A 14,946-nucleotide genomic window follows, 5' to 3' on the forward strand; every position below is an offset into this window, starting at 1 on the left:
ACACTTTCATGACTGACGAAGCAGAATCACAACAAGACGAGAAAAAAGAAAAAAAAAATGCCTTTTTTTGCGTTTGTGTGTAACCATATTATTTCCGTACTTTTTTTTTCAGCCCCATTCTTTTTTCTCTCTCTTGCACAAAACCTGTAGTTCATTGGAAGTGAATGTATTATTGATGGAGGAGACAGAGAGAGAGAGAGAGAGAGAGAGAGAGAGAGAGAGAGAGAGAGAGAGAGAGAGAGAGAGAGAGAGAGGGCGTCTTTAGGCGCGCCTTACGTATATATATAGCACTTCACCCAAGACCTTCCAGGACTTCGTCTGCAGACCTCCAGCAGTCATGGTGAGCTCCGACATTCGGGCCTCGTCAGCAAGCTGCCCAAGAGATCGTGTTATCAGGATGTGTTGTGCTTCTCTGTGTTGTGTTGGGAGACTTCAGGCTCGTTAAAAGTGACAGGCTTAAAGTTGCAGTATTGATAATCTTAGACAACTGAAGTCATGTTACTTTGATCAACTGAGGTCATATCTTTAACTCAGTTTCTACATGTCCCTGTTTTAAGGGATGTACTTCATTCTATGTAGTTGTGAGGTGTCACATGGTTATACGGAGTTATCCAGGGATGTTGACTATGCCTGAAGATATTTCACATGGACGAATCACTGTATGTTTTAATGGAGCATAAATGATGTGTCAATAAGGTAGATAACTTCATCATTGCTAGACAACCTTGCATGGTTCCTAAACAGACTTGAACAGTATATCATCTACACACGAGGAAATGCATTTGGATTAAGTTCTCACATAAATCTTGTCATCAAAGATGCTATTCACGAAGCATGATGATTACGCATTCCTCCTCGACTTGCTTTCCCAGCCAGTTTTTACCTGGTAACAGTCTCTGGCTCCATTTCCCACGTGTGGTCATAATTCTTTATGCATCACAAGATAGACTTCATTGGGTGGTTTTCGTCCCCTGCAGCTATGACGAGCTTTCATCCACATTGTTTGATCTGTCATTAGTGTATATACCCTCACGGAAGTGGTCCCTGGTTCCTGGCTAACCCCTGTCTCCTCCTCTCCTTTACAGCGTGTGGCGGTCGCTGTGGTGGTGACGCTGGTGTTGGCGGGCGTGACCCTAGCCTCACCAGGTTTCAAAGGCGGTAAGGGCAAAGGCGGTGGCTACGGGGGCGGACGTGTTCACTACGTCTACGTCCCGGTCCACGTTCCTGTACACCACCACAAGACTGTTCATTACGTAGGTGGATATGGTGGTGGTGGACACGGTGGTGGATACGGTGGCGGTGGCGGACACGGTGGTGGATACGGCGGCGGCGGTGGACATGGAGGTGGATACGGCAGCGGCGGTGGACACATAGGTGGATACGGCGGAGGTGGTGGATACGGTGGACATGGCGGCGGCGGTTACGGAGGTGGACATGGCGGTGGCGGTGGATACGGCGGTGGAGGATACGGATATTAAGGTAAGACAATAACACCTCCGATACTTTCTCTTGCCGAGCACAAAAACCGTGTAATTGTTCCGAGTGAACAGCTTCGTCATTACGGTCGTGACGCCGCCATCCTCCTCACTGTGAGGGAAACGCTGTGCCACTCGAACATTGGCTCGGTTCGATCAGTATCTTTTTGCTTTCATATTGGACGAGAAACGGTCATGGACGAAAGTCCACATTGAGTTTAAGTCTTAATCCGAGGTGCGAAAAGCCTTCATGACTTAAGATAATACTAAAAGAGAGGTTAGAAAATAATTCATCAATTTTGAAGGAATGGAATACCTGCCTTTTAAAGAGGAAGAGATTGTAGTTGTAAGAATAGACATAAGGGCATTAAGACTTCCAAAGCTTAGAGGTGTAGGGAAAGAAAGAGAAGTCGCAATGCCTCATCCTGGAGTTACCAAATTGTTTGTCGTCGACCCATAAGTGCATTTGTTTGTTGAAAGGAGCAAATCGCTGCTGAACTGGAGGGGAAGACGGGGAAGCTGACCCACCAACATAAATGAACTGGACAGGTAAGAGGCTAGATATGAAGGAGCGATGTAAAGACCCGGAGGCAAGAGAGAGGGTAGTTTAGAGATGAGAGTTATATAAAAGTTCCAGACTCTCGTGTGGTAAACCATCTAGAACGTCTGTCAGTGTGTCACGCAGCACTACACACGTGCATAAAGTCTCCACCTCGTCAGTTACGATTCGTTATAGTGCTTGTCCCCAACTGGTTGCGCCAATTGGACTAAGAGTATGATCAAGATCCATTCTTGAGTATGAATGAAAGTCTGTAAGTCAAGAATAAGACACTTATAAACGGCATAAAATCTTACCATAACTAGGCGTTGAGGTCCAGTCTTCTTACACATCAGTCACAATTTTATGTGGTAGTGGTAAAATATGATCACTTGGGTAACCAAAATTGCTGACCAAATATTACTTTATATTTCGAAAATGAATCATTCAAAAATCTTGCGAAGAAAATATGTACAGTACACAGTTTTATGATATATTGATATTTCTTTCAAAACCCGTTGCGGGATAACAGATTTTCAAAAAGATTAATATCACAGTTTGATTATAAAAATACTATGTTAATTATATGAATTTCAGGACATTTAGATGTTATCAGCTGAAAAATTACAGGCTTCTGTTTGAACTTGCCGCATCTGAGCGCTTGCTTTATCAACCATTTCAGATGCTGTAGCTTTGCCCAACACCACTTCGACTCATTTTGTTCTCTGCTTCAGAGAACCCTACATTTGTCACTTTCTCTGTGACTTGTCTATAAGACGTAAGATTCATTGTTGTGACAGTGAGTATTCATTTTTTTCATTATGGTGCCAGCAAGCATTAAAGTCAGTTATACTCTTTTGATAAGCAAAATTTATATAATTCATGCAAGGATATATTATACTTATACTATGCAGAGCTTCTAGGACCATCCTACGATTGAATGCTATGAAGCTAATGAAACAGATCAAAGGTAATTTATCTTTTCTCATTAAAAAAGAAAAATATTCAGCCACGGACAAAACTCCAAACTGAAGCCAAACTTGAATGAAATAAAAGGCGAGAATTGACAAGAGCGAATGTAAAAAAAGTATAAAGGCAAGAGAAATGTAGTAATATAGGAGAGTGGAGTATGCATGTATATATCATATCAAACTTAGTCTCATAACTGAGAAGTAACGAAGCGGAAGTTAAGAACAGCAATCTACAAAGGAGAGTGTAAGATGGTTCCGGGCAGCATTTCGGGAAACTTAAGCGTCAGGACCGTAAGTACTACTTCCTCAGGTATCATAACTTATTGACCACCTAAATTCGACACATAAAATTATTTTACTCGATGACACTGTTATAATTTTCTTTACATATTTCTAATCAATAATAGACTAATTACTAATAATCAGTCTTTCCTTTTCTCATTCCAGGGCACGGAGAGTGGAGACGAGAAGTGCCTGTATCTTGTAAACTTTGTACAAACATGTGATTGTTGATGTCAATGAACAAAACCAATAAACAAGTACAAAACATTTGATCTTTCCTTTGATACAATGATTTGTATAGGAAACCACGACAGTGGTGGTCATGTCTGTTATGAATTACCACAACAATATGTCAGGATAAGTTAAGTGACCAGAGATATTAGGCTTCTTTATACAGGACACTTAAAATGAAAGTTGATAACGAATATTTCTAACCAAATAGGTCCTTGATAAATGCTCTTTCGTCCTTGAAACATCAGAAAGCCAGTAATATGTTGTTGTATATTTCATACATCAGTTCTCTACGTAAGTGATATGGTAAATTCTTATGAATATTTAGAGAACGGTAGAGTTAAAAAGATTCCAAGAAGTTGTACATCCTTTTGGGCAAAACCTATTTCTACGGTCTATGTTTTTCAGGGTGTAAAAACCCTACCTTAATAAAAAGATCAATGGTAGATGGTGCGAAATAAGCAATCTAATTTCTACTCCAACGAGCCGTGAAACTGAAAAGGTTATGTTATAAACAATAACACGTATTAAGAACTGGGCAGTTACGTCAATCATCCATTTCATTTCAAGTTAGTCAATGAAAATTATAAGATAATCTCAAGTTTATACGAATTAACTTTGAGCCAAATCTTTTATAAATTGGACTTAACTTTGATTTATACCTTGTGTCACCATTTCTTACGGCTTCTCTTTAGTGTCAAGGTAATTTTATCCTCTTCTTTTTTAACTTCCCTATAGAGAGGACGACACTGTGTCCTCTATGTCTTGTCATTTTACTCTACAAAAAATAGCTGCTCCGCTACATTCCCTTCTTTCTCGACTGAATAATGTAAATAAACTCAATTTTGAGGTTCAACTTTTGTGGAGGTTTAACTCCAACTCTTTAGCGGGGATTTCTACCAATCATGCACTAAACATTTTTTTTCTTGTCTATTTTTTTGCTTATGCTTCTTTCAATGTTTGGTCTCAGTGTAGACTTTTGTTAGTATTTGGAGTGTGGATCCATAGACACTCTTCACAACGAAGATGGAGATCTAAAACGGTAAAGAAAAATTCGTGATAATTCCAGAGCAGCAAATAATGACTGACTGGCATGATTACCATACATGTTCAGATTTCCATCACGCTCGGTCCTCTGGAGACTTAACCTATGGTTTCTATCTTGCATCCATGACAATGCTCTACTGGACGCCCTCAGATACGCGTACTATCGCAAAGACATTAAACTCTCGCGTCTCCCAGAAATATGAAATCATCGAAGTTTCACTCACCAGAGTATTCATAAATGATGTGTGTCAATGATAAATGAAGGGCAAATTAAAGGGGCAGGCAGAGGCAAACACAGAGCATACAGCTCCTACATCATTTTGACATACATGGATGGCATTTAGACCCGATCAAAGCCAGGAACCCAAAGGTTTCCTGAAAGCTAAAGGAAAAGATAACCCCTTCTACGAGGAAAGGTTTTCGATTTATGACACTGTATATAAGGTGATAATTGCCGTAACTCTGAACTGTGTTTAAGATAAAAAGCTTAAGGTTTTCTCGGTGCAAAACGTCGGCGAAAAGTTTTCTTTCTTCTGTTATCCAAATATTCAATAAGAACTTAATATATCACTTACGCAAGGAACTGATGAAGAATATGCAACAGCAAGCTATGTTTTGTCTGATGATTGAAGGATGGAATAGCATTTATTAAGGTATCATTTGGCTGGAAGCGTTGGTCATTTACTTTCATTCTAACGTCCATATATAGAGAACCTTTGTTGTCTGTAATTTACCTTATTAAATCTAATCCAGCGCTGTGGTAATAAACAACAAACATCACCACCATCATGGTTTCTGATGCAAATAATGGAATCAAAACAAGAATCAAAGGGTTTGTATTTGTTTATTGGTTTTGTTCATTAATATAAGTGATAACAAGTTTGTACAAAGTTTACAAAATGCAGATGCTTTTCTTCTCTACTTCCCGTGTGTCCTGGAATGACAAAAGGAACGATTCGTTATTTTCACTCAAAAATTGAGCTTGGTCTTATTAAATGCAAAATAACATGCAGTATCTTTCTGTGATATATTTAGGTAGCCATTCAGCTATGATGAGTGAGAGGGATGTATTATCGACCTGACACTTAACTGTCCCAACATGATGCCAGGAACTATGTTATAACCTATAAGGATGTCTATACAAATTACGTTCCATCCTCTATTGCCTTACCTGCGCCTTGTTTTGATATAACTTCCGCATAAACTTAGACTTGGACAGGATATCCTAGTTGGTTAGACTCAACCTGCCAAAGTTGACTGACTCCTAAACCCAATTTCTATCCATCTCACGTTTTACTACACCTGACAACTGTAATTTCATTACTCATCAATTTATAAAGATTTGGTATTACTGTAGCATACATCATGATAGCCTAACATTACGCAAATAGAACTGCTAAAATTTCTCTATAAGTAATTCAGACAGAGTCGGGTCCAAAGAAGACTCGCTCATCAACTCTCCCAGTCTGACCTCGCAACTTTAACCATCTGCTCTGTGCCGCACTGTTGACACTAATTGTCTTGCTTTCAGCATATTATTTTCGTTTCTGCTTTCATACATTCATTAAGCCTTAGCCTCAAAGTAGACTGGTAATGCCTGACGCCTTCAACATTATAAAAAGGCTAGACGATCAGAGCCAGAGTTCGAACCACGTTTCACTGAGAGCGAGGATGATGGTGTTTCTTACCTTAGTGTCCGTATCCACCACCGAATCCAATGCCGCCATATCCGCCACCATGTCCTCCACCATATCCACCACCATGTCCTCCACCGTATCCACCGTAATGAACGGCCTTTTGGTGGTATACAGGAACGTGGACTGGGACGTATATGTGCTTAACGCGTCCGTAGCCATCGTCACAGTCACGACCTTTACCGCCCTTACCGCCCTTACCGCCTGGTGAGGCAAGGGTCACGCCCGCCAGCATCAGCGTCACCAAAACGATGGCTGTCATACGCTGTAAGGGATGAACACACAGGGTGAGGCATGTACCAGTGACGACTGCCGTACGGGTGATACGAGGGGAGAGAGAGAGAGAGAGAGAGAGATAGAGAGAGAGAGAGAGAGAGAGAGAGAGAGAGAGAGAGAGAGAGAGAGAGAGAGAGAGAGAGAGTCAATCATTCGCCGTGGAAGAATATTCTTCATCAATGGAGGACTCTGTGGATCAAATCTTAACACAGTGGAAGAATGGTCGTCACAGGTAGGTTGATACCAGCTCAACACTGCAGTCAGTGTGTGTCTTCCAGTGTGAAGTAGACGGAAAAGCAAAATGAAATGTGAATATGAACCATCTGCTTGTTTATTATGTGGCGTCTTTATCTCTAGATGGATATGAAAATTAATCCAAGATTAAAATCCAAGGTTTTGTGAGGTAGAATGTATGCAGTACGTTAAGCATTTATGAGTTGTTGATCAATGATGAAATTACAATCCAAGTTACTAGATTACTGTGATGAAAATACAGTAAGTTCTACATTCAAATTATCTACTTGCAATATTAACCTGGAACCAAAAGAAATCATTTCATACAACAAAAAAGAACATGATGAATCATATGCTTTAGAATATCCAATTACTGAAGATGAATTCAGCTTATGATTCCAATGGCTAAAGGAGCCACCGTTCGTTTAAACTTGTCATACCGTCACCACAAAAAACGCCCAGAACATCTACATAACAATCCATGTAGACAAGACTCGGGGCCTCGGGCTGAGGAGCTCACCATGACTGTTGGAGTTGTTCTGCAAATTTGGTCGACAACTCCTTGGGTGAACTGCTATATATACGTGTAACGTACCTGGCAACGCTCTCTCCTCCATAAATAATACATTCACTTCCAATAAACCGCAAATCTTGTGTGAGTAAAAAGGTAAGAATGAGAATGACAGAATACACACGGGCAAAAAGGCAGAGACACAGACGCAGACACATACACACAGTGATCATATCCTATCTAAGGATGACAACTTGTGTATACGTCTCAAGTTAGAACATCGCACCAAAAGTCGCATTAAAGGATAATAGAGAAAGGCCATAGGAGGGCGACAAATCTTTTTCCAGAACTATGAGAGGTGAGTTATAGGAAAAGGCTAGAAACTTAAAATATACCAACCATATAAGAAAGAAGAATAAGATGTGACCTAATCATAATCCCTAAGTGTTTAAACTAGCGTGATGATGTAGATTGAGAAGAGTTGTTCGAATGCAACCAGAGGACACAGCACGCAATTAAGAAAAAATTGTGAGAACATGATGTAAAGAAGTGCTTTCACGGAAGTGGTTATGAATGGAAAAACTGAAAACGAGGACGTGATGAATGTGGACATCATGCAGAAACTGACGTGATTCCATGGTGGTTGAGAATGTTCATGAGGTGGGGGGCCTCAGGAATGTCTTAAAGGCTCCCTCCTCGTACAATACATATAGCTGATTATAGATAGTTAATCACACACACACACACACACACACACACACACACACACACACACACACACACTGCAACCAACAGATACGTTGAAAGTCTTGACAAGTGGTTATCACAGATCACCATATCCACCACCACCTCCAAGTGATTACACTCTAGTTGTGCAGTGGTCTCCGACGAGGCTGTATCATTGTCACTGGTGTAGTCTCTTTGAGGACCTTCTTGATACGTAAGAGTTCATAATTTCTCTGCTCCTGTGGGGAGTTTACAGAACTTCGAAGCTGGAAGAGCTCCGTAAAAGGGGTCCTGGAGTTGTTTGATAAAATCCACCACCTTGTCCTCATCCGTCAAGGCCGTTCTTACTTCCATAACCACAGTTTCTATCTCCGAGTCCGCCTTATCCACCAACGTACTGAATACCAACGTATGTAGAGACATGAACATGTGAAAAGTAGACATAATCGTACTCGACCATAACAACAGCCTCATCTGCCATTGCCCATATCATAACCCAGAGAGTTCAGGGAAGCCATGACCCAGTAGAAGCAGCAGGCAAGAGCATCGTCTCCACAACAGCTCCCACCTGCTTCCGGGAAGGACGCTGACATGAGCCAGTGTGTGTTCTGCTACAAGGATGACTTGAAGACAGGTGATGATGATGGTGATTATGGATCAGGCAGGAGAACCATCAGGGACGTAGAGGTAACCACAGGCATCTATAATTGACACCGTTTTAAGAAAAGAAGGGTAAGGGAATCTGTGTTAAGAAAAGGTGAATGGATTGTGATTTAAGATGATTTCATTTATGTATTCGCACTTTGGGTTGTGTGTGTGTGTGTGTGTGTGTGTGTGTGTGTGTGTGTGTGTGTGTGTGTGTGTGTATATGTGTGTATGTTTGTGTGCGTGTGTGTAATCACCTATTTGTAATTACTTATATATATCTTAATATTTTTGGGCGCCATCTCTTGAACATTCTCTGCACAGACAATCTTCTTAGCTTCTCTATGATATCCACATTTGCCACGTCCTTGTTCAGTTTTTCCATTCATTCACCACTCATACATTTATATAAATGCTGTTCTTACATTTTCTTTATGAGGGAGTTCTAGCCTAATTTCATGCTGTGTCCTCTGGTTTATCTACCCTCACAGCTTTCGAATAACTCATCATTGCCTACATCATCACACTAGATACTTAAATAGTTAAACATTATGATCAGGTTACTTCTCACTCATCTCTCTTTCATGGTGTGGCAAATCTAAGGTTTCTAGCCTTTTCCTATAACTCATCTTTCATTGTTCTTATAATACTTTAGTCTCCCTCCTCTAAGCCTTCTCTATTAGCTCTTTATGCTCCTTTTGATACGATATCATGACTTGAGACGTATACTCCAGTCTTGGCCTTATGTAGGATATGATCGGTGTCTGTGTTTGTGTCTGTGTCTATCTCAGTGTCTGTGTGCATCTTGTCTTTCTCATTCTCACATTTTTACTCACACAAAGTTCTGCGGTTTATCGGAGGTGAATGTATTATTTATGGAGGAGAGAGCGTTGCCAGGTACGTTACACACACATATATAGCAGTTCATCCAAGGAGTTGTCTACCAAATCTACAGAACATCTCCATCAGTCATGGTGAGCTCCTCAGCCCGAGGCCCGGGTTTTGTCTACACGGATCGTTATTTGGATGTGCTATGCGCGTTTTTTATAGTGACGTTCATGATATGTTTAAAAGCACGTTGGCCGTTTAAGCTATTGGAATCATAAGCTGAATTCATCTTCAGGAATTCGATATTCTAAAGCACATGATTCACCATGTTTTTCTTTGAAATACCAAATGATTTCATTTGGTTCCATGTTGATATTGCAGGTAGATAATTCAAATGTAGAACTTGCTGTAATCTCATACACAGTAATATGTTAACTAAGAGGGACTGTAATTTCATCATTGATGAACAGCTCGTAAATGCTTAACGTACTGCATACATTCTACCTCACATCATCATCACAGTAGAAATCATCTTGGATAAAATATCATATCCATCTAGTGATAAAGATGCCACATAATAAACAAGCAGATGGTTCATATTCACATTTCATTTTGCTTTTCCGTCTACTTCACACTGGAAGACACACACTGACTGCAGTGTTGGGCTTTTATCAACCTACCTGTGACGACCACTCTTCCACTGTGTTAAGATTTGATCCACAGAGTCCTCCATTGATGAAGAATATTCTTCCACGGCGAATGATTGACTCTCTCTCTCTCTCTCTCTCTCTCTCTCTCTCTCTCTCTCTCCCCTCGTATCACCCGTACGGCAGTGGTCACTGGTACATGCCTCACCCTGTGTGTTCATCCCTTACAGCGTATGACAGCCATCGTTCTGGTGACGCTGATGCTGGCGGGCGTGACCCTTGCCTCACCAGGCGGTAAGGGCGGTAAGGGCGGTAAAGGTCGTGACTGTGACGACGGCTATGGACGCGTTAAGTACGTCCACGTCCCGGTCCACGTACCCGTACACCACCACAAGACCGTTTACATCAGTGGACACGGCGGAAAACACCATGGCGGTGGACATGGTGGAGGATATGGAGGCGGATATGGTGGAGGACATGGTGGGGGATATGGTGGCGGTGGATACGGGGGTGGCTTTTAAGGTAAGACATCCACATTTCTAATACCTTTCTCTACTGAGCAAAATATACGTGTATATGTGTTAATGAGAAGAGAAAATCAATTACTCGTAACACTAAGGATGTAAGATGACTCCAGTTATCACTTGATCACACTCAGATTAGAACGGTAGTAATTCCCTGCCAGGCAACGTAACCAATTGGCTTTCTGTTTTCATTTAGAGCTGTTTTGCTAAATGGTAATAATACCGATCTTTTTTCTTGGATGAACAGCCTCATGCTCTGGTAAAGTACATTTTATACATACATATATATATATATATATATATATATATATATATATATATATATATATATATATATATATATATATATATATATATATATATATATTTTATCCATCTTTTTCTCTTTCCAGGATACGGGAGGCAGAGAGGATAAGCAGCTCTTCCTTGTAAATTTTGTACAAAAATATGTAATTGTTGATATCAATGAACTGAACCAATAGACATATATAAATCCATTTATCTCTTGGTTAAATGATTTATACTAGAAACCATTATAGTGATTGTTTCTTCAATACTCTCACACTATGTTAGAAACCCTAGGTTAGGTATAGAGCAAAATCCTGTAACTAGAAGACAGTTAGAATGTATGTTAGTGACGAAATGAAAATAATTCTCATGAAAGATATTGTGTTAATGACCTATCAGTCTCGAAACATTTGACCGCATTTGACCAATCTATTAAATCTAGCGGCAGATTTTGTCTCACCTCCACAAAAGTGGCGTACTACATATCGTTGAATATATAAATGAACGAAGTAAAAAAAAAAGTAGATATACAACTTTTGTTTACACGAGTATATATATATATATATATATATATATATATATATATATATATATATATATATATATATATATATATATATTTTGAGATCCTACACTTGTTTGTAAACACAGTTAACTATGAAGCTGGGACTGATTTTCACTTTCCTCTAAAGAATTGGTTGGAAAATATCCTCTGTATATCGTATATTTCAGAGTAGCATATATACTGACCTGAATGTCAATGTCATTCATCTTCTCTCTTTAGAGCTAGTCGTGGATATGATACGAGAATCTAAGGTTACTAGAACAGGAGGTTAACCCTTCGCCCAGTTTTTCAAACCCGGTGTAACCTTCCATGTTCAGTCGAACAAAAATGTTGACATAAACTGGTTTTTACAATAATTTGTGTCTTGTGCGACCAGCTTCTTTCTGCTGCCTTCTGGCAGTAAGGTTCTTTTCTTTTCTGTTATTCTTTTTGTCGCATTTCTTTCAACATCTTTAGATAGGAGGATATAATATCTTTCCTCTTTCCTATACTCTCCCTCTCCAGAAATTATCGTTGCGCTCCGTTCATACCATAAACTATAAGGTTTGTTTCCCTTTGTTTCTACTCTTATGGAGGTCCAGTTCGAATTCTTTTGCGGGGATTCAAGCAGTTCAGAAACTGTGACTGTGGAAAAATTAATTTCGAGATGAAACTGTCTTAAGGCAGCCCCCCAAATACAGGAATGAAATATAATTTCCAGTCACATTAGCGAATCCATTAGATACAAGAAGATTATGAAGGAATATTTGATGCAGCAGTTTAGATTAAAGTACCACGCTTGTAATAAGTTTCAAAATTACATCTAGAAACACCAAAGCAATCTAGATCCCCAAATTAGCTTGAAATTTGCTTAAGTTAAGTTAGTTTTCGGCAACCACGGCAACTATTTTTGATCTGTTCTGACGAATCATACATGTTTTTTCTTCTGACCGACTCATCATCATCATCATCATCATCATCATCATCATCATCACTATCGTCATCATCATCATCATCATCACTACCATCATCTTCATCATCATCATCATCATCATCATCATCATCATCACTATCGTCATCATCATCATCATCATCATCATCATCATCATCACTATCGTCATCATCATCATCATCATCACTACCATCATCTTCATCATCATCACAACCATCATCATCATCATCATCATCTCAATCATCATCATCATCATCATAATCATCATCATCATCATAATCATCATCATCATCATCATCATCATCATCATCATCATCCCTCTGTAAGACATCTGTGTACATACAATAGTCGCGCTCTCCCTGAGCCACAGTGAGGAACCCAGGGCTTCGTGTGACATTTGTGATGGCGGAGGTGATGTGTTTTGCCTGCCGCTCCTGCTGCTGCTGCTAGGCTAGGCCAGGCCATGACCCACTTGGCATCATCCACGGGTCGTCATCGAAGCTCCAGCAGACGAGGTCACGTTCACTGTGTCTCTACCTCTTTGGATTTCTCTGCAGACAATGGTGTTCATTAAGGTGGCAGCTTTGGTGGTGAACATAGCGGAGATGAATGGGATCCTAGTGCTAGATATGGAAGTGTTGGTATAGATAATGGTCATTTGGTATCTTTTTTTTTCCTATCTTTCGGCTTATGGTGTGTGTGTGTGTGTGTGTGTGTGTGTGTGTGTGTGTGTGTGTGTGTGTGTGTGTGTCTGTATGTGATTACTATTTCTATGCTACGGGGAGAGAGTTTTGCTCTTACCTTCACCTCTCTCTTAACCAGGTTCGCATACTTATACCGTAATCTTATCCATACACACACACACACACACACACAGGTACCCGTTCATCACCCTGCCCCAGAGGGAAAGATGAGTAGTTGGGTTGGCTGTGAGCCGACTGCCCTCCAGTTCCAGTTAGATGTAATTCTCTTCTCCTTTTTTTTCCAATGGAGGATCGCAACTCTCCAGGAAACGTATCTAATACACTATAAATTCTAATATACCACAGCGGATTTATATAAGCTTGTGCTTCACGAAGGCACTCTGAAAACCTGAACCCACAACTGGATCATAAAAACTCATTTTCACGTATAAAAACCATCAAGCAAGACGTAAACGAACAGACGTCACCTAATACCTAAGACGGCTCGTAAACAACTATTGTGCCATTGTCTAATAATTTCCTCTCCTGTTCTTCTTTCTCTCCCTTTTATACAATCTAGTAATATATCCGCTGTAGCATCTGGAGTAACATTACCACCCGCTTGTATTGTTATTGACTACATGTTCCTGATACATGTTAATCAGGATACAGGGTTCATCCTACGCTCTCATTGTCACCGTGGTGAATATATGACACAGGTGCATTTTCTTGCTTTCTCATCATGAACAGGACAGCTCAAGTGTTTGGTTCGTTTCGTTATTTTGGGACGTACGGAAGGCCGGTTTTGGAAGAGACGGCAAGGGGTGTGTGAGAGCCTCAACGGAAACGCTTTCCAGAAACGATATTCCAGGGCGAGGGAGGGAGCGGACAGCGTCGCTCGCCAGGCACTTCAGCAACTAAGTGAACGGTAGTTAGGGCCCCTCGGCTGCCAAGGTGATGATGAAAACCGTAAACGTCAAATTTTTTTTGTTATCAATAAAAAAAATATGAAACACCTTTTTTCTGGTGTTCACGATAATTCTAATACTGATTCATTTTGCTCTCTGTGCATATATATATATTGGCCCATCTGATACAACGTACCCCCAAAATTCTACCATGACTGCTTGAATCCCAAATGCTATTTCTGTCTTTGATATAGCACTTAATTACTTAAGGGATATATATATATATATATATATATATATATATATATATATATATATATATATATATATATATATATATATATATATATATATCATCAATATTTCATTGTACTTAATCGCCGTCTCCCGCGCCAGCGAGATAGCGCAAGGAAACCCACCCACATACACATGAATATACATAAACGCCCACACACGCACTTGTACATACCTATACATTTCAACGTATACATACATATACATACACAGACATATACATATATAGACGTACATATTCATACTTGCTGCCTTCATCCATTTTCGTCGCCACCCCGCCACACATGAAATAGCACTTTCCTCTCAAATAGACAAGGGACTAATATTTTCGACCTGTGTTGTCGAAACCTTGTTAATATACGATCACGTACCAGATAATTGTGCTCAAGCCAACAACTGTCACCATCTATACCACCGTAGTTATACGTAAAGTGAACGGATATTTCACCATAATTCGTCTGTTTTTTTTTTTTCTTTTTGTCTCTGTTCCTACCACACTTAACAACGTATAATTAATTCCCCCGCCAACACAAACGACCTAAAATGACCCCCCCCCCCCCAAAGCAGTCTGTTGCTCCTCGCCTTCCTGTGTATCATTGTCATATCTCATTGTTTCACACTTTGCTTTGCCATTGTTCTTGACCTATT

At 40.0% G+C, this 14,946-nt stretch overlaps 1 long non-coding RNA gene across 2 annotated transcripts; it reads left to right on the forward strand.

Annotated features, from left to right (window-relative positions):
- Window positions 1-306: 306 nt before the first annotated feature.
- LOC139746069 (uncharacterized) lies at window positions 307-11,036 on the forward strand. 2 transcript variants are annotated; one of them, XR_011712054.1, is made up of 3 exons: window positions 307-340; window positions 1,086-1,479; window positions 11,022-11,036. It is a non-coding gene; the product is annotated as an uncharacterized lncRNA (long non-coding RNA). The 2 variants fall into 2 exon arrangements; XR_011712053.1 differs by lacking the exon at window positions 11,022-11,036 and adding an exon at window positions 3,432-3,533.
- Window positions 11,037-14,946: the final 3,910 nt, after the last annotated feature.

The sequence above is a fragment of the Panulirus ornatus genome, chromosome 63, assembly GCF_036320965.1.
Source record: "Panulirus ornatus isolate Po-2019 chromosome 63, ASM3632096v1, whole genome shotgun sequence".
NCBI classification, from domain to species: Eukaryota; Metazoa; Arthropoda; class Malacostraca; order Decapoda; family Palinuridae; genus Panulirus; species Panulirus ornatus.